This window comes from Chiloscyllium punctatum, chromosome 19, assembly GCF_047496795.1.
Source record: "Chiloscyllium punctatum isolate Juve2018m chromosome 19, sChiPun1.3, whole genome shotgun sequence".
Classification (NCBI taxonomy): domain Eukaryota; kingdom Metazoa; phylum Chordata; class Chondrichthyes; order Orectolobiformes; family Hemiscylliidae; genus Chiloscyllium; species Chiloscyllium punctatum.
The window spans coordinates 73,014,044-73,036,781 of NC_092757.1; positions in this window are offsets into that span (position 1 = coordinate 73,014,044).

The following is a 22,738-nucleotide window of genomic DNA, read 5'->3' on the forward strand; positions in this document are numbered from 1 at the left end:
GAGAATTGGACTTTTATCTCTCTATGTTAAGAATCTAATTTTCTCGATGACTCGCCAGCGACCACATTGTTGAGGGGCTTGGTTGATTCCATCTGTAGACTTGTAACTAAAATCAAAGTTCCTCCCAACTTTAACAGGATCTCCTCTCTGCTTCATCTGTGGGACACTTTCACTGTCCTTATACACAAAGTCTCCTTCAACCAAGCCTTTGAGCAAAATTGAATGGGTTTCCCTTTCCAAGATACTCTCTGTTCATCCTGTGGTCTTTCAACAAGGGTTCCATCCTCACCTACCCTTTATTTGGTGGTTAGAATAAAGACAGATCTTTATCTGCTTGGTATAGTGGTACTGATTGAGTGTCTTCCTTCAAATCTCAGCCTGACTGACCCTGTGCAGCAGAAAGGGAGGCTGCCTTCTCCTTTATATTCAGGTTTAAGACTCAAATTTTACTTTCAGTAGGTTTTGATCTGTGTCCAGGTCCCAATGGAAATCAAATCACAGGAGCTTGTCTCTGGACAGATTCAGTATTCAGTCACTTGACTTGTATTTGGACAGATCCTATCCTCCTTTACAAAATATTTCACCATACTCTACCGTGTATTTTAGTATTTCACTGGATCTCTACTAACTGGGCCATCGGGTGACTGGCTTATTAATAGATTTATTTCATCAACTTCACCAACACATTCCACCCTGACCTTAAATTTACCTGGACCATCTCTGACTCCTCGCTCCCCTTCCTGGACGTCTCCATCTCCATTAGTGATGACCGACTTGACACTGACATTTTTTACAAACCCACCGACTCCCATAGCTACCTGGATTACACCTCTTCCCACCCTATCTCTTGCAAAAATGCCATCCCGTATCCCCAATTTCTCCGCCTCCGCCGTATCTGCTCCCAGGAGGACCAGTTCCACCATAGAACACACCAGATGGCCTCCTTCTTTAGAGACCGCAATTTCCCTTCCCACGTGGTTAAAGATGCCCTCCAATGCATCTCGTCCACATCCCGCACCTCTGCCCTCAGACCCCACCCCTCCAACTGTAACAAGGACAGAACGCCCCTGGTGCTCACCTTCTACCCTACAAACCTTCGCATAAACCAAATCATCTGCCGACATTTCTGCCACCTCCAAAAAGACCCCACCACCAGGGATATATTTCCCTCCCCACCCCTTTCTGCCTTCTGCAAAGACCATTCCCTCCATGACTACCTGGTCAGGTCCACACCCCCCTACGACCCACCCTCCCATTCTGGCACTTTCCCCTGCCACCGCAGGAACTGTAAAACCTGTGCCCACACCTCCTCCCTCACCTCTATCCAAGGCCCTAAAGGAGCCTTCCACATCCATCAAAGTTTTACTTGCACATCCACTAATATCATTTATTGTATCCGTTGCTCCCGATGTGGTCTCCTCTACATTGGGGAGACTGGGTGCTTCCTAGCAGAGTGCTTTAGGGAACATCTCCGAGACACCCGCACCAATCAACCAAACCGCCCCGTGGCCCAACATTTCAACTCCCCCTCCCACTCTGCCGAGGACATGGAGGTCTTGGGCCTCCTTCACCGCCGCTCCCTCACCACCAGACGCCTGGAGGAAGAACGCCTCATCTTCCGCCTCGGAACACTTCAACCCCAGGGCATCAATGTGGACTTCAACAGCTTCCTCATTTCCCCTTCCCCCACCTTATCCTAGTTTCAAACTTCCAGCTCAGCACTGTCTCCTTGACTTGTCCGGACTTGTCCGACCTGCCTATCTACTTTTCCACCTATCCGCTCCACCCTCTCCTCTTTGACCTATCACCTTCATCTCCTCCCCCACTCACCCATTGTACTCTATGCTACACTCTCCCAACCCCACCCTCCTCTAGCTTAACTCTCCATGCTTCAGGCTCACTGCCTTTATTCCTGATGAAGGGCTTTTGCCCGAAACGTCGATTTCGCTGCTCGTTGGATGCTGCCTGAACTGCTGTGCTCTTCCAGCACCACTAATCCAGTATTTGGTTTCCAGCATCTGCAGTCATTGTTTTTACCTTATTTAACCATGAGCCTGCTTTATTCAAGGAAACATTCTCCAGAACTCTGCACATAAATTTCACATTCCGGCATTATATAAGAATGGGTGGGTCAACATGATGAACGATTGAAGCAACCTATATTTGCCTTGTTTGATTGAGCTAGGTTTGCATTCAATCAAGAGTGTGGTTCTAGAAAAACAGCAAGTCAGGCAGCATCTGAGGAGCAGGAGAATCAATGTTTCAGACATAAGCCCTTCATCAGGGCTCTTGACGCTGATCTCCAGCGGATGCTTCCTGACCTGCTGTGCTTTTCCCGCTTCACACTCTCGATTCTGATCTCCAGCATCTGCAGTCCTCACTTTCTCCTTGCATTCAATCAAGAACTCTTTGTGCGGCAAAAAATCTAAATCTTAAAGATTGAAATTTGTCTTGGGCCTGAATGGTTTCAATCTGGCGTCAGGTTCAAAAGTCTTAAGACAAATCTGTCAGACTGAGCTGAAAATTTGCACAGGGACTGGTTCAAACATTCTCGATAAACGTGTTTAAAAATCACACAACACCAGGTTATAGTCCAACAGGTTTAATTGGAAGCACTAGCTTCCGGAGCGCCGAAAGCTAGTGTGCTTCCAATTAAACCTGTTAGACTATAACCTGGTGTTGTGTGATTTTTAACTTTGTACACCCCAGTCCAACACCGGCATCTCCAAATCATTGATAAACATGGATCTAGATATACCTGGGATTTCAGAGTCAATTAGTCCTGCAGCAAGCCAAGTGCTGAACCCTTTGTAATAGAGGTCAGGCAGAATCACACAGAAAAGACTCTTCCTGTGCTGATCAATAAAAATGGAAGTGGACATGGCATAAATGTATAGTACTTTATATCCTGAATTTCTTCATGTTAGGCAATTCATTTATGAAGAAATGAAATGTAGATACTCCTTAGAGAAATGGCTGTAAAAGTGGCCTTTTTCCTTAATGTTTCATCTTAGACTCTGTTCATACAAGCAATGCACAAAGAATTAACCAGAAATGATATTGTGAAGATGCTGCATATTCGATAAACAATATGTTTATTCTGTATGGGAAATATTTATATTATCTAAGGAACATATGTTCAAAAGCACGTCTTTTATGTAGATTTACTAAAACAGCCAAAAATAAAATTAGTTTTTGACTTGTAATGCCAATATTCTGGATTTTACTGATTGGAGAGTTTTAACTTAAAGAAGTTTGAAGTTTTTTGCAGAGTTTCTCATTTGAAGTACTGAGGTTTCAAGTGCAATGTGATATTGGTCAGGGTGCAGTCAGAGGTTCACACAGTTGAAGAAGCCATGGCCTGATTAGTCACTTCACTGCATTTGGTCAGCTTTGGTCAACAAAAGATGCCAGTGCAATATTATGAATATTAGCTTTGGCCATCACATTGGCATCCCCTCCACTTTCAAACATGTCACTTATCCTGTATGGTTGGACTATATTATACTCTGATATGCATTGAACACATGCGTTAAAATTGCTGAATGTTAGGTATAGATCAGTAATTTAAGTTGCAGAATAGTCCATGGCAGTGTGATTTGTCAGCAAAATGCTGCCCACACTTTTGGTCAATTTAATTAAAACTCTAAAATAAATACTGTGGAGAAACTAAATTCATGGTATATTTTTCCCTGTAATTAAATGGTAAACTAAATATTACTTAAAAGATGGTTGACTTTTTAAGGATGTGTGAATTTCTGGAAATGATTTCATGAGGGAATGAGACTACGAATAAGATTATTATTTTCTGTTTCAATATAAATATTAAATTGAATTAATAGCTGACTAAATAACTAAACAGTCAAGAAATGTTTCTGCGGTATATGTAAAGATTAAAATTTACTGGTAACACTAAACTCTAAACTAATTACTGAAGTGTAAATTTGTTAAATATATTTGTTAAAAGATGCAGACACTGAAACAAAACAGTAGCCATGAACATGATAATAATAGTAGCTTGCATTGAAGGGAAAAATCCACATGGTACAGTTATATAATTCATACATTATCAACTATGATTCCTATTGTACCCGTTCTCTTAATTTCTTTCACTGTATAATTTATATACTGTTTCTGCACTGTAGCATTTACATATCCATGTTCATATATATTAAAAATGTAAAAGATAGTTATAACCATGATTCATCAATTGCTGTCAGGCATTATATGGATTTTGTTGTTGCTAATCTACATTTCCAAAAATGACCCACTTTCTAAAATAAAAGGTTTTCTGTATATTTTGTTTGACCCACAGCAACAAGTGCTGAATGACTAACTGCATATTGAGGGAAGAGGAAATTTTAATACTGGGGATTCAATCCCAATCCAAGAGTCAACATCCCACCCTGCTGTGATCAGTTCAGTTTTGCTAAACATCCTAAAAAGGATCTGTTGATCCATTTGATTTTAATTTAGATTTGAAAGGGTGTCTTTAAGTGCAAAGTAGATGGGACAGACCTGTGATTTTAGCAAAGGGGCAGTGGTGTGTGTGTGTGGGGACTGATTTGGGGGTGAGTGGTTGACTCAGGGTTGTAAAGCCCCATCCAATTTAACCCCTGTGTCTCAGTTACATACCCCAGGCTCCAACACTTGCTTGAGGTCAGTGAGATGGGGCAGACAATGGGACTCAGGTGAGAATGCCAGCAAGTTGCAGTGGGGGATCTGCCAGGATAGTCCTTGGTAACCAAATAAGTGTGTCAAGGTAGGGAGGGGGAGGGGAAATGGGAGTGCTAGTTGCAGTCCGGGGTGGGGGTGGGGGGTGGTGGGGATGTGGGTTTCATTGTGTGCACAACTGCTTCCCATGACCTGAGGACACCTTTCAAAACTAAAATAACACCCCTTTCTTCTGGGTGTCGATCTTCTTCACATCCAACGGTACTGACAAACCCAGCACAGAGTGCTGGACTGTCTGTTTGCTTCTAAAATGCCATTGGGTTCTGAAACATTCCACCAGACCACTGATTATTAAATATCAATGAGGAGGGCCTCAACTTGAGACTCGGGCCTGTGTGGATACCAAAGCTTGACCTGCTTTAAAAACAGTTTCTAAAGGACCTGTTTAGAGATCTTATTGGGCACCTCCTGAAGCAGGTGAGACTTTAACCTGGCCTCCTGGTCCACCTCCTGACCTGTTTTAAATGGCACACACAATGTGAATGGGGTGAGCAGGATTTCAACACTCATTCTTAAGCATGGCTCGGGAGCGTGTAAAATCAATACTTGTGATATCAGGACTTGATATTTTTTGACGCGTTGCTCTGCTTTGTTTTGATCGCACTCCAATATACTGAGAGGAGAAGCTGTTAACTGCTGTTCCTGATGCTGGCTGGTGCCCAGCTATTCCTGGGCTAGCTCTGCTGATGATTTTTATGTTCTGCCCTCGCTCCCTCTGTGTGAAGAAGTGGACAGTGTGAACCCAATGAGTTCTTCCTGCTGGAAATGACTGGATGCCAATCTCCCTTCAATGTCTGTCATCCCCCAGTGCCCACTGGGGAAAGCACAAATTCCCCACATGGACAATTGCAGTGCAAACTGCCACCTGCTTTCCTTGGCACAAACGCAAAATGCATCTTATTTTCATGTAAGCAACCAAATATAAGCATTATCCCAACTGTGGCCTGGGATTCTGCCTGGTAAATCTTATTTCAGTTTGCATTTTGACTTTTTGACAGGCACCTAACTATTATGAGCACACATGCGCTCACACAAATACTCATCCAGAACAGGCACTAAATCTACCGTCTCCCTGCCTCCGAGTTTCTAATAGATCACCATCTTTCAGATATTAATCTCGTCCTACGCTTGAGAAATTGGTATGTATCGTACAAAAGGAAGTGAGACACAAGCTGCTCCTCGTGGTTACTCAGCAAGGAAATGAAATTTGCAGTTGGAAGTCTGAACTTTTCAATTTGGAAGAAAAAAGCCATCTTTTACCAGAATGAAAATTGGCTCCTGAGGTCTGAAAGAGAATGAATAACGACATATGTAACAGGAAATAAACAACAATCTGATCAGATTTGTAGCATTTCACTCAACTTGTACACATTTACTGGTTTTTGATTTACTATTGATCAATTTATCCATGCTCACAGAACTACAAAGGGAGTTCAAGGTTGAGATATCCTATTAAAAGGAAAAGCAATTCCCTGCTGTTTCCAACCCCAAAGGTGATCCAAATTCAGCTTTGCATAGCTTTACTGATTCATACACATATTTCATCCTTGAACTTCAGCCTGGTCTCTGTATTACCCTAAAGCCCATAAATGAGCTAATTGTGAATATACTACAGTTTAAATGCCTCAGTAGGTTGCCATTTTATATAACATGACTATAAATGTGGAACATACTTAGTGTGAGCTTGTGATTCTCAACTGATTATATTAATGTGCTAGCTATATTAATAGAGCAATTAGATATAAAGGTGGTTAACATTGGATGCGCAGGAATGTGCTAAAATAGAAGTACAAACCAATTAAAGCTGATAATTAAATATTTATGCTGTTTTAAAACAAAATTAGCAAGACTTTACATACAAAATGAAGTTACTATAAAAGAGATTTCTAAATGTTCTAATTTATTCTCTGAATGCACATATCTCTGGTACGGCCAGTATTTATTGCCCCTGGTTGGCTTACTGGCATGGATATTTAATTGAGCAGACAGGAGTTAGAATCCCTACATTGCAGACAAAGGCCATTCAGCCCATTGGGCCTATATCAACCCTCCAAAGAGCTTCCCACACTATCCCTGTAACCCTACATTTACCACACCTAGACTGTACATTCCTGAACACTACAGCCCCACTTAGCATGAGCATTCCGCCTAACCTGCACAGCATTAGACTGTGGAAGGAAACTGGAGTAGCTGGGGGAAATGCACACAGACACTGGGAGAATATGCAAACTTCGAGGATTCAGTTATCTTGGTGTTTCTAAAAATGGTGGCTCAGTAGTTAGCACTGCTGCCTCACAGCGCCAGGGACCTGGATTCAATTCCCACCTTGGGCAACTATATGGAGTTTGCACATACTCCCCATGTCTGCATGGGTTTCATCCCACAATCCAAAGATGTGCAGGTCAGGTGAATTGGCCATGCTAAATTGCCCATAGTGTTAAGTGCATTAGTCAGGGGTAAATATAGGGTAGGTTAGGGGAATGGGTCTGGGTGGGTTACACTTCAGAGGGTCGTTGTGGACTTGTTGGGCTGAAGGGCCTGTTTCCATACTGTAAGGAATCCAATCTAATCTAATCCAAGACTGGGAATGAATCTGGGTCCCTGATGCTGTGAAGCAATGGTGCTAACCAGTGTACCACGTTATGGTGGAATTAGTCATATATTGCCCAGACAGGGTATGGATGGCTGGTTTCCTTCCTAAAAAAAAGTAGTGAATGATATAGTCATTTTTACTTTTTGTGTCTTTTATTTCTGGATTTGTTTAAAAAATGTAATTCATGTTCCTCAAAATGCCATGGCTAGATTTGAATGAATTTTATCTGCATTATTAGTCCAGGCCCTGAAATTCATAGTCCGGTATAGACTAGAGAATATAAGGAAACCCATAATTTTAAAGGAGAATGACAGTAGAAAAATGACTGGAGTACAGTGTAGTGGAACACTCATAGCTTGGAAAACTTTTTAATTTCTGTTTGGTTTTGCAGATGTCTTGGTTAAAACTGGATGTGAAAAGGTTACTCCTATAGATGTCCCAGAGAAAGGAATTCTCTCCCTGGCATTGTGGTTCTGTTAGGGCTAATTGGATTATATTTTGCTATGTGTTTCAAAATCCATAAACTCTATGTGTAAGTAGTTTGTTTTATTTTACTTTATCTCAATTTCTTTTGCATAATAAACTTCTGTTTTATTGTTAAAACCAAATTTGCAGCACTGCATGCTTCTGTTTGGTTAAAGACCTCCTCATTAAAGACAAAATAAGATAAAACAAGCCATCCTTCAATCTGGAATCTGACTTGTCCAGTAATAAAATCAGCTGGGATCATTACAGACATGTTGCAGCTGCACAACACACTGAAATATTCTGGGCACCGCATTATAGGAAGGATGTGGAAGCTTTGGAAAGGGTTCAGAGGAGGTTTACTAGGATGTTGCCTGATATGGAGGGAAGGTCTTATGAGGAAATGCTGAGGGACTTGAGGCTGTTTTTGTTAGAGAGAAGAATGTTGAGAGGTGACTTAATTGAGATATATAAGATAATCAGAGGTTTAGGTAGGGTGGACAGTGAGAGGCGTTTTCCTCAGTTGGTGATGGCTAGCATGAGGGGACATAGATTTACATTGAGGGGTGATAGATATAGGACAGATGTCAGAGGTAGTTTTTTTACTCAGAGATTAGTAATGGCATGAAACATCCTGCCTGCAACAGTAGTAGACGTGCCAACTTTCAGGGCATTTAAATGTTCATTGGATAAACATATGGATGAAAATGGAATAGTTTAGGATAGATAGGCTTCAGATTGGTTCCACAAGTTGGTGCAACATCAAGGGCTGAAGGGCCTGTATTGTGTTGTAATGTTCTGTGTTCTATGCTCTCTGTGTGTTTTGTGGATTATACATCCTGCAGGAATGGCTCCTGTTGTGGTGGAGGGATGCACATTTATAGAGTTATAGATTGAATAGTAATCAAATGGACTGCTTTGTATTGAACGTTATTGAACTCCATGAGCATTCCTTAGATCTGCAAATCATCCAGGTATATGGAGAGTATTCCATCACACTCTTGACATTTGCCTTGTAGATGGTGGAAAATCTTAGGGGAGTCAGGCCTGTACTTATCATAGAATTCCCAGCCTCTGACCTGACCTGATCTTGTACTCAATGTTTATGTGGCTGGTCTATTTATGTTTCTGGTCAATAGCAACTCACCTACTGTGCTCCTGCCAAACACCTAAGAGTGCTTCTCACGTTCAGGGCATTATGTTGTTGAAAGAGATATGACGTATTGTGTTTCATGTTTTCCTCGCATCCAAAATTAATTTTAGAGGAGAAAATAGTGGTGAATGTAAATCACAGAACAATGATTAATAATTGCCTGTGCTTTTTACAAAATGTTTACCAGAATTAGGAAATAGAGTAAAATGAAAGGAAGTAGACTGCCTTCCGAAGAATAATTAATGGCAGGAAATACTAGATTGATGCATCACCCTACATGAGAATCTATTTTATTCTGTTAGAGCATTGAAAGATGATTGATGCTGTGCTGGCCTCAAGTCTTGCTTATAAATAAAAACAACAGAGTAGGTTTTATTTAGAGTTGCTGGCCTCAGAAGACTATGTCCAAAGTAATTTTATTTATTCTGTATGGAGAAATCTCCATGGAGTTCAAGTGTGTATATACGACATCACAAAAGCAAAGTCAAATCCTGTAGCACATTCTCAATAAATTTCCATGCATTACAAAAGTCATGAGAATGTTCATTAAGAATCTTCTGATGGTCCACACATCACATCATTAACTCTAGGCCACGGAGCTCTGGAAAGTACCTGGTTTCTTTCCAGCGTTCTCTTAACTTGGCTGACCTCAAATGGGGAACTGAGGAGGAGGGCTGCTGAGGTAAGGAAAGCCACAGCACCCAGGGTTCTGGCTCTGATTGCTTTGCAGTTACATTTGTTGCTGGTGGACTTGTGTCGATGTTGGATTAACTTGGCTGCGGTGTCTCCCACAACCAAAACGCTCAAAGCTTAGACATGAGAATAGACTTCAGGCTCAAGTACTAGAGAGCAATGTCAGATGTGGAACATCTTGCACTCATCTGAACAGATACTAGACTGCCGGAACTTCTTAATCAGAGCAAGATGACAGCTTCAATAGCAGGACTCAAGCTCTGTATTGTGGAGTGAGTGGAAACTTATTAAAATTTGTGTTTATCCATTCAAGAATTGACATTAAATGTTGTTATCAAATTGTGCTATTGGAAGCAACATTTGCTACACCAAATACATCTTTCCTTAAGATGTTGTCTTGCCAGTGTCACCTAAATGTCATCATGTCACTATTACTCTCCATTTTTATGAACTTTTTCTGCTGCACGAATATGCAGCAGACTTTCTTGCTTCCCATTGACAGAGTGCACATCCATCGCACAGTACTATACTCAGTCTGGCACGCCTAATTGATTGAAATTGAATTGTGGGTCAGGGCTGGGTTGCCCAGGACAGCCTTTAGATTCTTGCAGTTGGTCTCAATATTGATGGACCAAGAAGGAGTAAAAATGATCCAGTGTTCCCACACCAATTGACTATCCAGAGTTTCTCCTGGGAAGTGTCTATGAGAAGGAGCAAAATTCTTATTATACAAGTGTCAGGCAATAAGCATTTCCTACAAGATAGAATCCAACAGTCTTTCCTGGACATTACCAATGTAGAATTCCACTACCAGCATCCTGGAGTGATATTGATCAGAAACTCATTGGACTACCCATATCAATGTTGTGGCTGCAACAGAACATCAGAGGTTGAGGTACTGTGATGAATAATTCACATTCTGATGCCCAAAGCCTCTACTATTTACAAAGCACAAAACAGGAGTGTGATGGAATACTATTCACAAGCCTGTAAGAGCAGTTCTAACAGCAGTCAAGTGGTTCAACATCATCTAAGACAAAGATGTATCCAACCCACCATCAATAGGCAGTGTAACATGTACAAAATGCTCTATACCAAATTTCCAAAGCACCTTTGACACCAATCTCTACTACCTAGAAGTATAATGCAGTAGGCATGTAAAAACACCAAGTTAACTTCCAGGTTACTCAACATCCTAAGTTGAAAATATATCACTGTTCTTTCATTATTCCTTCAAAACCCTAGAACCCCCTCTCTGACAGCATAGTGGATTGTGGGTTTTGAGTCACTCAATTGTCTGGATGGCTGGTTTGTGATGCAGAATGACACAAACAGCATAAGTTCAATGCCTACACCAGCTCACCAGAGACATGATGATGATCAGGTTAAACCACCACCAGTTATCTCTCTCTCTCTCTCTAATGGGAAAGCAGACAGTAGCAACTTTACCTTTATCACATGGACTTCAGAAATTGAAGAAAATGAATAAAATAGCTAACCACAATCTTCTCCAGCATAATTAGATATGGACATTAAGTGATGACTTTACTACCAACACCTATGAGCCAAGAGTATACAAAGGATTAGGATGTGAGATAAGGTCAGAGTGGATTACTGGTACTTTTTTTTGCTTTCTTTATTCTTTGCTGTTCCATTTTCCTTTAGTTCCATCTTTGTTTCTCACTCTCAAGGCTCCTGATGTTCCAGAGAGAGTGTTTTTTATTTGCTCAGACATCTAGTTACATTCAGGGAATAAATAGAGGACTCTCTTTGGCTTATTTCAGGAATTAGTTTTTTAATATGATTATACATTGTTGTGTGTGGGTCCCTTTAAGCCCAAAGAGATTTAGTGTAGATTTGAATATCCAACTTTCTGGTCTAACTAGATATGTCTTGCTAATGTTTCTTATTAGATCACAATATGAAATTTCTTGGATTAATGCAATTATTTAAAGATTATATGAATGTAACCTACATTACTACAGAGTCTGGTAGTTGCACATTAGGCCCAGGTCAGTTTCCCCCAAGCCCCTTCATTACTCTGATCAGGTCCCCATGATGTCATCGCAGTGGATGGAGCTAACTGCACTCTCTCAATATTTCAGATCTAATAGTACACCTCCACATGTCATCCCTCCAAATCAGTTTCCCTCAAATCCTATACTGACATACCTTAGTATAACAGATAATCTGGAGGTTGTACTATTCTCTTTGAACATGTTCTGCTCTGACTTGGAAGACTGGTAGTTTGTTAGCTAGAAGGTGGTTGAGTTGAACTGTCTTCCTGTTGGTTTGAAGTTTGTTGTTTTTTTCTTGAATTGGAGGGTCTTTTGTACTTCTTCTATGGAGATCTTGTGATGAACATATGTTCATAGAGTAATAGCGTCCTACAGCACGGAGACAGTCCCTTTGGCCTAAGCTGATCCATGCCGACTAAAATGTCCCTCCATGCTAACCCCTTTTCCCTGCACTTGGTCCATATCCATCTAAATCTTTCCATGTATTTGTCTAAATGCCTTTGAAATGTTGTTAATGTACCTACCTCAACTACTTCTGCTGGCAGCTCATTCCATATGTGTACCACCCTCTATATAAAACCATTGTCCCTCAGGTTCCCTTCTATTCTTTCCCCTCTAACCTTAAACTGATGCCTTCTCATCCTCGATTCCTCAAGCCTGGGAAAAAGCCTGAGTGCATTCACCTTATCCATGCCTCTCATGATCTTATACATTTCTCCAAGATCCCCCCTCAGTCTTCCACACTCTAAAAAAGTATGTCCTAGCTTGTTCAACCTCTCTCTATAACTCATTGAGTCCTGGCAACATCCTTGTAAATTTCTTTGGCACTCTTTCCAGTTTAATAACATCCTTCCTATAGCAAGGTAACCAAAACTGAACACTATACTCCAAGTGCAGCCTCACCAATGTCACTATAACTCCCCAACTTCTATCCTGAATCTAACTGTATTTATTCTAGCTGTTACTGTGGTCCCTGTTATTGCAGACAATTTTATTCTTTGGAGTATCCCGGATCATTGTATGTCGTTTGTCTCTTAGTGGAGTCTTCTGTGCAGTTCAATGAATTACATCTTCAATTTTTGTCAGTGGAATTTGATTCTTATTCCACCGGTAGATACGTGATGTAGTTATAGTCTTACTACAATTTTTTAAGTATTTTGGGATTTTTCTTTCTCTCTCTTTTAGCGATTAAATTATCAATGAAACCAACTTGTTCACTCCCTCAATAAGCGGTTCATTCTTGCAGATGTGCTAACATTTAACATAATTGGGAATTCTTTTTGGAAGGTGGGAAGATTGAATACTTTGCTTGATCTCATGACAGACTTGAATTTGGAGCAGGTTGTTATTCACAACACTGTGTGGTAATCTGGCTTGATTCAGCTTTTATATCAATGAAATCTATTTCAGCCAAACCACTATATTCACCTCATTTCATCTCTTTGACACAAATGTCTTATTCCTATATCATTAACCTCAGGATATTCAACATTTTATTTAGGCCCCACCAAGAAGGTATGGAACCCAGCAAAACAGATTACTGACTATTTCTTTACCACATTTTGTTCAATCTCTTTCACCCTTTGAAAGCAGTGGAGGTCAATGCATGTTCTTGTACTCAGAAGAGAGAATTTTTGGTTGTAGATACCTAAATGTTTTCTAGCATTTAGTGTCCGCTGAGTTGCAGTGTTGTTTATAACATGCATGTAACTTATAAAACAATTCCTCCAGATCATTAGGGGCGGCACAGTGGCTTAATGGTTAGCACTGCTACGTCACAGTGCCAGGGACCTGGGTTCGATTCCAGCCTTGGGTGACTGTCTGTGTGGAGTTTGTACATTCTCTCCGGCCGTGTCTGCGTGGGTTTCCTCCGGGTGCTCCGGTTTCCCCCATGGTCCAAAGATGTGCAGGTCAGGTGAATTGGCCATTCTAAATTGCCCATAGTGTTAGGTGCATTAGTCAGAGGGAAATGGGTCTGGGTGGATTACTCTTCGGAGGGTCAGTGTGGACTTGTTGGGCTGAAGGGCCTATTTCCACACTGTAGAGAATCTAATCTAATCATGTAGCAAGACCTCTATTGGCAATAGTCAGTGTTTTGTCGACCAAGGCTGTCTCTCTGACAATGCTGTGATACATAGTTCTGTGTGCAATTTGAACTTTATAAGCTGCTACAACTATTTGCATGCCAAAATGTTTGGTCTGGATTTCTGATATTTTCACCAAAAGTTTGGGTTTATCTTCTACCTCATTTTGCAATAGTTTTCTTTGGCTGTGCCCTGCTCTAGAACATTTTCTGGATCTACTTATTTAAAATAAAAGCATTCGACTTTAAAAGCTGGGCACTGTTTACATCTGTAAGATTTCTTAGCCTTGTAGTATTTGCAAGGATTTTTAGAGACTGGTGTCTGTCCTACTTGCTGTTTTGGCTTATCTTTTTTTTTATGATTTTGTTCCTGAACAATTGGATAAGTTTTGTAGATGCCTTGTCCCAAAGTTAATTACCTTCTAGGAATGATCTATGTTGCTTCTGGACGTCTGCTTCACTCACTATCTGAATGGCTTTCTCTGTAGACAGGTTCTTCTTTGGACTGTCATAACTCATCAGTGATGCCCACAACAATGTCTTCTGACTTCATGTTTCTGTATTTACATCTAGCCCTTAGTGAATATTAATAAAATTGTCTGTAGATATACCTGGATCTCTTTTGTTAAATATTGCCCTTTCCAAAATTTCATTAGTTATTATTTGACATTACAATAACTGTCAATGACTTCAAAGTTGTCTGATGTTTCATCTATCACTTCATGAGCACTAACATAATCTGATAATTATGTACAATTATGTACATAAGTGTGGTTACTAGTTCATCCTCTGTCTTGAAATCCATCTATACCTGAACATTTTACTCTCCAGAATATCCAATTCTATGTTCTATTTGGTCAATTTCTGAAATTAAATTGTAGCTCCCTAATGTGATTAGGTTAACTTATCTTCTTTAAAGGTTTTTGTTCTCTACTAATGGTGGTTCTCCTGCACTTCACTGTTGTATTTGGGGATTTTCTCATCCTTCACAGCTGTAACAGAGGTTTTCACATACTTTATGGGTCTGCACAAAGTACCAACAATACTATAAGTCTATTTTCTGAAAGTGTTTGTCATTGAGATATTAACCTAGGTAAACAAAGCCTGATAAGGTCAAAAATTGTAGTATTACTCTGATGCCAAACAAAGATAATGAGAACTATGTTAGACCATAAGACCATAAGACATAGGAGCGGAAGTAAGGCCATTTGGCCCATCATGTCCACTTTATCAGTCAATCATGGCTTATGGGCATTTCAACTCCACTTACCCGCATTCTCCCCGTAGCCCTTAATTCCTTGTGACATCAAGAATTTATCAATCTCTGCCTTGAAGACATTTAGCGTCCCAGCCTCCACTGCACTCTGCGGCAATGTATTCCACAGGCCCAACACTCTCTGGCTGAAGAAATGTCTCCGCATTTCTGTTCTGAATTTACCCCCTCTAATTCTAAGGCTGTGTCCACGGGTCTTAGTCTCCTTGCCTAACGGAAACAATTTCCTAGTGTCCACCCTCTCCAAGCCATGTATTATCTTGTAAGTTTCTATTAGATCTCCCCTTAATCTTCTAAACTCCAGTGAATACAATCCCAGCATCCTCAGCCGTTCCTCATTTGTTAGACCCATTATTCCAGGGATCATCTGTGGGAATCTCTGCTAGACACACACCAGTGCCAATATGTCCTTCCTGAGGTGTGGGGACCAAAACTGGACACAGTACTCCAAATGGGGCCTAACCAGAGCTTTATAAAGCCTCAGTAGCACAACGGTGCTTTTGTATTCCAACCCTCTTCAGATAATTGACAACATTGCATTCGCTTTCTTAATCACAGAGTCAATCTGCATGTTTACCTTTATAGAATCCTCAACTAGCACTCCCAGATCCCTTTGTACTTTGCCTTTATGAATTTTCTCATCGTTTAGAAAGTAGTCCATGCTTGTATTCTTTTTTCCAAAGTGCAAGACCTCGCATTTTCTCAATTGAATTCCATCAGCCATTTCCTGGACCACCCTCCAAAACTGTCTAGATCCTTCTGCAGCCTCCCCACTTCCTCAGTACTACCTGCTTGTCCACCTATCTTTGTATCATCGGCAAACTTCACTAGAATGCCCCCAGTCCCATCATCCAGAACATTAATATATAAAGTGAACAGCTGTGGCCCCAACACTGAACCCTGCGGGACACCGCTTGTCACCGGCTGCCATTCCGAAAAAGAACCTTTTATCCCAACTCTCTGCCTTCTGTCAGACAGCCAATCCTCAATCCATACGAGTAGCTCACCACGAACACCATGGGCCCTCACCTTGCTCAGCAGCCTCCCATGTGGCACCTTATCAAAGGCCTTTTGGAAGTCTAGGTAGACCACATCCACTAGGTTTCCCCAGTCTAACCTACTTGTCACCTCCTCAAAGAACTCCAACAGGTTTGTCAGGCATGACCTCCCCTTACTAAATCCATGTTGACTTATTCTAATCTGACCCTGCTCTTCCAAGAATTTAGAAACCTCATCCTTAATGATGGATTCTAGAATTTTACCCACAACCGAGGTTAGGCTAATTGGCCTATAATTTTCCATCTTTTGTCTTGATCCTTTCTTGAACAAGGGGATTGTTAACAGCAATCTTCCAATCATCCGGGACTTTCCCTGACTCCAGTGACTTTTGAAAGATCTCAACCAACGCCTCCGCTGTTTCCTCAGCCACCTCCCTCAGAACTCTAGGATGTAGCCCATCGGGGCCAGGAGATTTATCAATTTTAAGACCTTTTAGCTTTTCTAGCACTTTCTCTTTTGTAATGGCAACCATACTCAACTCAGCCCCCTGACTCCCTTTAATTGTTGGGATATTACTCATGTCTTCCACTGTGAAGACTGATGCAAAGTACTTATTAAGTTCTCCTGCTATTTCCTTATCTCCCATCACTAGGCTTCCAGCATCAGTTTGAAGTGGCCCAATGTCTACTCTTGCCTGTCATTTGTTTCTTATGTATTGAAAGAAACTTTTACTATCATTTCTAATATTACTGGCTAGCCTACCTTCATATTTGATCCTCTCCTTCCTTATTTCTCTCTTTGTCATCCTCTGTTTGTTTTTGTAGCCTTCCCAATCTTCTGATTTCCCAGGGCTCTTGGCCACTTTATAGGATCTCTCTTTTTCTTTGATAGATTTCCTGACTTCCTTTGTCAGCCATGGCTGTCTAATCCCTCCCCGGATAGTCTTTCTCTTCTTGGGGATGAACCTCTGTATAGTGTCCTCAACTTTACCCACAAACTCCTGCCATTTTTGCTCTACTGTCTTCCCTGCTAGGCTCTGCTTCAGTCTATTTTCGTCAGTTCCTCTCTCATGCCCTTATAATTACCTTTATTTAACTGTAACACCATTACATCCGATTTTGCCTTCTCTCTTTCAAACTGCAGACTGAACTCTACCATATTATGATTGCTACTTCCTAAGTGTTCCCTTACTTTAAGATTTTTTATATAGTCTGGTTCATTACATAGCACTAGGTCCAGAATAGCCTGCTCCCTTGTGGGCTCCATGACAAGCTGTTCCAAAAAGCCATCCTGGAAGCATTACATAAAACATAGAACATAGAAAAATACAGTGCAGTATAGGCCCTTTGGCCCTCGATGTTGCGCCGATCCAAGCCCACCTAACCTACACTAGCCCACTATCCTCCATATGCCTATCCAATGCCTGTTTAAATGCCCATAAAGAGGGAGAGTCCACCACTGCTACTGGCAGGGCATTCCATGAACTCACGACTTGCTGAGTAAAGAATCTACCCCTAATGTCTGTCCTATACCTACCACCCCTTAATTTAAAGCTATGCCCCCTCATAATAGCTGACTCCATACGTGGAAAAAGTTCTCATGGTCAACCCTATCTAAACCCCTAATCATCTTGTACACCTCTATCAAGTCATCCCTAAACCTTCTTTTCTCCAATGAAAACAGCCCCAAGTGCCTCAGCCTTTCCTCATACGATCTTCCTACCATAACAGGCAACATCCTGGTAAACCTCCTCTGCACCCATTCCAGTGCCTCCACATCCTTCCTATTGTATGGCGACCAAAACTGTACACAATACTCCAGATGCGGCCACACCAGAGTTTTATACAACTGCAACATGACCTCAGGACTCCAGAACTCAATTCCTCTACCAATAAAAGCCAGTACGCCATATGCCTTCTTCACCGCACTATTTACCTGGGTGGCAACTTTCAGAGATCTGTGTACATGGACACCAAGATCCCTCTGCTCATCCACACTACCAAGTATCCGACCATTAGCCCAGTACCCCATCTTTTTGTTACTCATACCAAAGTGAATCACCTCACACTTACCCACATTGAACTCCATTTGCCACCTTTCTGTCCAGCTCTGCAGCTTATCTATATCCTGCTGTAACCTGACACATCCTTCCTCACTGTCAACAACTCCACCGACTTTTGTATCATCCGCAAACTTGCTCACCCAACCTTCTAGCCCCTCCTCCAGGTCATTTATAAAAATGACAAACAGCAATGGTCCCAAAACAGATCCTTGCGGAACACCGCTAGTAACTGCACTCCAAGATGAACCTTTGCCATCAACTACTACCCTCTGTCTTCTTCCAGCCAGCCAATTCCTAATCCAAACCTCCAACTCACCCTCAATGCCATACCTCCGTATATTTTGCAGTAGCCTACCATGGGGAACCTTATCAAATGCCATACTAAAATCCATATACACCACATCTACGGCTTTACCCTCGTCCACCTCCTTAGTCACCTTCTCAAAGAATTCAATAAGGTTTGTGAGGCATGATCTGCCCTTCACAAAACCATGCTGACTATCCTTGATCACATTATTCCTATCCAGAAATTCCATGAATTCCCTTTCTTTGGATCCACTGGCAACATTATTTACCCAGTCCACCTGCATATTGAAGTCTCCCATGATCACCGTGACCACCATGATCACCATGATCATGTTGTGGTATATGTGTGTAAAGGGTTCAGTTTGATTGAGTGCTGTAAATGCCACCTCCTGTCATGATGTGGAGACATGGTCAGAGTAAAGACGAATCTTGTAAAATACATACCTGGAGCTAGTGCTTTCCTAACAGTCTCTGCAATAATGTAGATCACACTCATGTAATCTGTAAGTATTTGCATTAATGCAATAGGCATCATACCATTTACTTAACTAAACTTTCCTACTTCGCCCTGAAAGGTCTAATCCTAATCCACAATAGATCATTTCTGTCTTGAAGGAAGCTACACACTATAGGGTAACAATGGTAGGTCTCTGCTACAACACAGTGAGCACAGAAACATCTTTAAGAGACAAGGAAAATGCAGCAGTAGCCAGAGCAAGGTTCTTAAACAGATTTAATCTCTTTTCCTGAGACTAAACTCCCTTGTATTCTTGAGGCTACATTTCGGTACCTATTCATGGCACAATTCCAGTTCTTTTACATACAGCTAGCTTCACTAAACTGCCACTGCCCTGGATTTCTTTGAAATCCAGACTTTCTCAGCTGCACCAAGCAAATACTGCTTGTGGACATCCTACATCCCCAATCATTGTAGCACCGAGCTGTCACTAGCTCCTGCTCTTTCTCTTGAGCCCTAACTTTCCTCAATAAGCCAGTAATCATCCATCATATTCTCAGCTCTTCCAGACTTCTCTCAAGTCATGATTGCACGCATATGATTAACAAAAGCAAACTATAACCTGTTCTGCTGCTTTTAAATCCCTGACTGACCAATTGCCTAAATGTAGGGAAATACTGTTTTGACTACTTCTACCTAACCAACTAAAACATACTGGCCCTTGAAGTGATTTGGGTAACCCATCAATATTCTTGAAAGGAATCCTGTTCTTGTGACCAGCAAATGTTTTAGCACTGAACATCTTGGACTTTGAATGTAATTGGGCTCTAGCTCATGGCACAAGTGGATGCAAAAGAATGGATTTTATCATAAATTGTGTAATCAATTATCTGTAAGTACAGTGCAGCCTTCTTGCAGCTCCTGAAGAAAATTGGCCGTGTGCTTCAGCTATTAAACCACAGATGGCTAGGTATTTTTTTCCATTTCTTAACCTGTACTTTTCATCAATGATTAGAATTTCTGGTCCGGCTTTCATGATCGCTTGATTGTCTCAAGAAAAGCAAGGTAAAAACAATGACTGCAGATGCTGAAAACCAAAATACTGGATTAGTGGTGCTGGAAGAGCACAGCAGTTCAGGCAGCATCCAACGAGCAGTGAAATCGACGTTTTGGGCTTTTGCCCGAAACGTCGATTTCGCTGCTCGTTGGATGCTGCCTGAACTGCTGTGCTCTTCCAGCACCACTAATCCAGTATCAAGAAAAGCAACTGCACATGTTACCATTAAATGTTGATCATTGTCGTTTAGACTAATTATTCCTGGCTTTAGTTACAGTAACTTATAAACAATGGCCAAACGATTTTGAAGAAACTTTTCTCGTGTCATCTGCCAGGCTGTGATTTTTCTGTCAAGAGAAAGAAAGTATGTTCTGAGATCAAATTAGGTTCAATGAAATTATTCCCTAAAGGTTACAGAGTGATGTGTACCATACTCTAACTTACTGCATTTGTGGTTGAGGCACTTTGTCCACCAGTTCAATCACGTGTAAGGGCTGGCTCAACTTTTCTTGTTCTCATTATTCTTTCTGCTACTTCAATTGAAACCCATGGTGCTTTTCTCAAGTTTCAGCATCTGTCACCGGGATATACAATTTTTAACTTCTTCTTCAACAGCTAAAATAAGCTAATTCTATCCCTCCATTCATATCTTTGTGATCACTCCTGGGTATTTTAAATTAGAATTTCTGAATTTGTTCTACTGCACTTTTGGGCTTCTTTTCTCTTTTAAACTTGAGGTATTTTTGGTTGTCATGTTTCAGATTATCTCTTGGGTGTAAACGCTCTCAATATTTTCCAGATGAATTTCTAGCCAGGGAATTAACACTGACTCTTATCAATTAACTTTATCTAGTCGTTGTATTGTATTACCTTCCATGATCTTCCTAATTTTAGCTGTTCAAAAAAATTGTTTAACATTAATAAACAAGCAAATAAACATAGGTGCAGGAGTAGGTCATTTGGCCCTTTTGAGCCAATACCACCATTCAATATGATCATGGCTATTCCTGCAATCCCAGTATCCCCCTCCCGCTTTCTCTCCTTACCCCTCAATCCCTTTAGCCACAAGGGCCATGTCCAGTTCCCTTCTGAATATATCTAATAAACTGGCCCAACAGCTTCCTTTGGGAGAGAATTCCAAAGGTTCAGAACTCCCTGAGTGAAGAAATTTTCCTCATCCCAGTCCTGATGATTTACTCCTTATTCTTAGGCTGTGACCCCTAGTTCTGAACCTCCCCAACATCAGGAACATTCTTCCCACATCTAGCCTGTCCAGTCCCATCAGGATTTTATATGTTTCTATGAGATTCCCCCCTCTATCTTCTGAAATTAAGTGAGATTAAGCCCAGTCGATCCAACATTTCTTCATATGTCAGTCCTGCCATCCTGGGAATTAGTCTGGACTCCCTCAATAGCAAGCATGTCTATCCTCAAACTATGAAACTGCACACAATACACATGGTGTGGCCGCACCAAGGCCCTGCATAACTGCAGCAAGACATCCTACTCTGTTACTCAAATCCTCTCGCTATGAAGGCCAGTATGCCATGAGCTTTCACCACTGCCTGCTGCACCTTCATGCAAACCTTCAGTGACTGTTCCACCATGACACCCGGGTCTTGTTGCATGTCACCTTTTCCTAAACCGCCGCCATTTCAATAATAAGCTGCCTTCCTGTTTTTTGCCACCAAAATGGATAACCTCACATTTATCCTCATTAATTTGCATTTGCTAAGTATTTGTTCACGCAGCCAGCCTGTCCAAGTCACTCTATAGCCTCTTAGCTTCCTCCTCACAGCGCACACAGCCACCCAGCTAAGCGTCATCTGCAAATTTGGAGATATTGCATCCAATTTCTTTGTCCAAATCATTAATGTATATCGTGAACAGCTGGGGTCCCAGCACTGAACTCTGTGGTACCCCATTCGTCACTGCCTGCCATTCTGAAAAGGACCCATTTATTCCAACTCTCTGCCTCCTGTCTGACAAACAGGTCTTTATCCACTAATAAAATGGTAAGACAGAGTATATTAACTTACCCAGTTTCTTGTACAGTCGATAATAACAAGTTATTTGTGACCGTTATATTGAGATTTGATATGTGTAACTTCCTTTTTGCACCACCAATAGATGCTCCCTGGTTTGATTATCAGTTGTCAAAGATTACAGATACAATGGACTAGACTTTGACCTTGTGTAATAGTAGATTTTACTGTACACACATATGTTAAGATCAGATGCTGCTCATGATCAAGATGCCTACCCCTGTTGCCTCCCTGTGCTATTCTTAAACCAATGCTGGCACTACTGAGTTGATATTTGAGTGGCAGGCATGCCAGTGTTGCTTGGCCTCTTTTGACTGAAGTGGCCCTTATTGCAAGACCTTGAGTCCCATAGTATCTCCTTGGTGAGCTGTATCTCCATTGCAGGTGTGTAGACAGCCTGCTCCTCCTAGCATCTACATTAGCAACCATCTGAGAGAGCTGTACTGGAAGATTACTGGGAATGGTAATGTAGCAGTTATTTGATGGATTAGTAATCCAACAGTCCTAATAATCCAGAGACATGAGTTTAATACCCAGCACGGTAGCTGAGAAATTAACTTTAAACCCAATTAGTTAACTGATGTCCTTTAGGGAAGGAAATCTATTGTCTTTTCCAAATCTATAAGCAAGATCTTTTGGTCCCAGACCAGGCTGATTTGGAAGTGGAAATTAGGTGGAATATTGTTTTTCCAGAAACTTGCCGTCTTCCTGCTCCTCCTGAATTATGTTCTGGATGGGAAAGCTCCAGCTTAAACTTCCCACCTGCTGCCAACTGAGACCCTTAAGTGATCAATTAATGC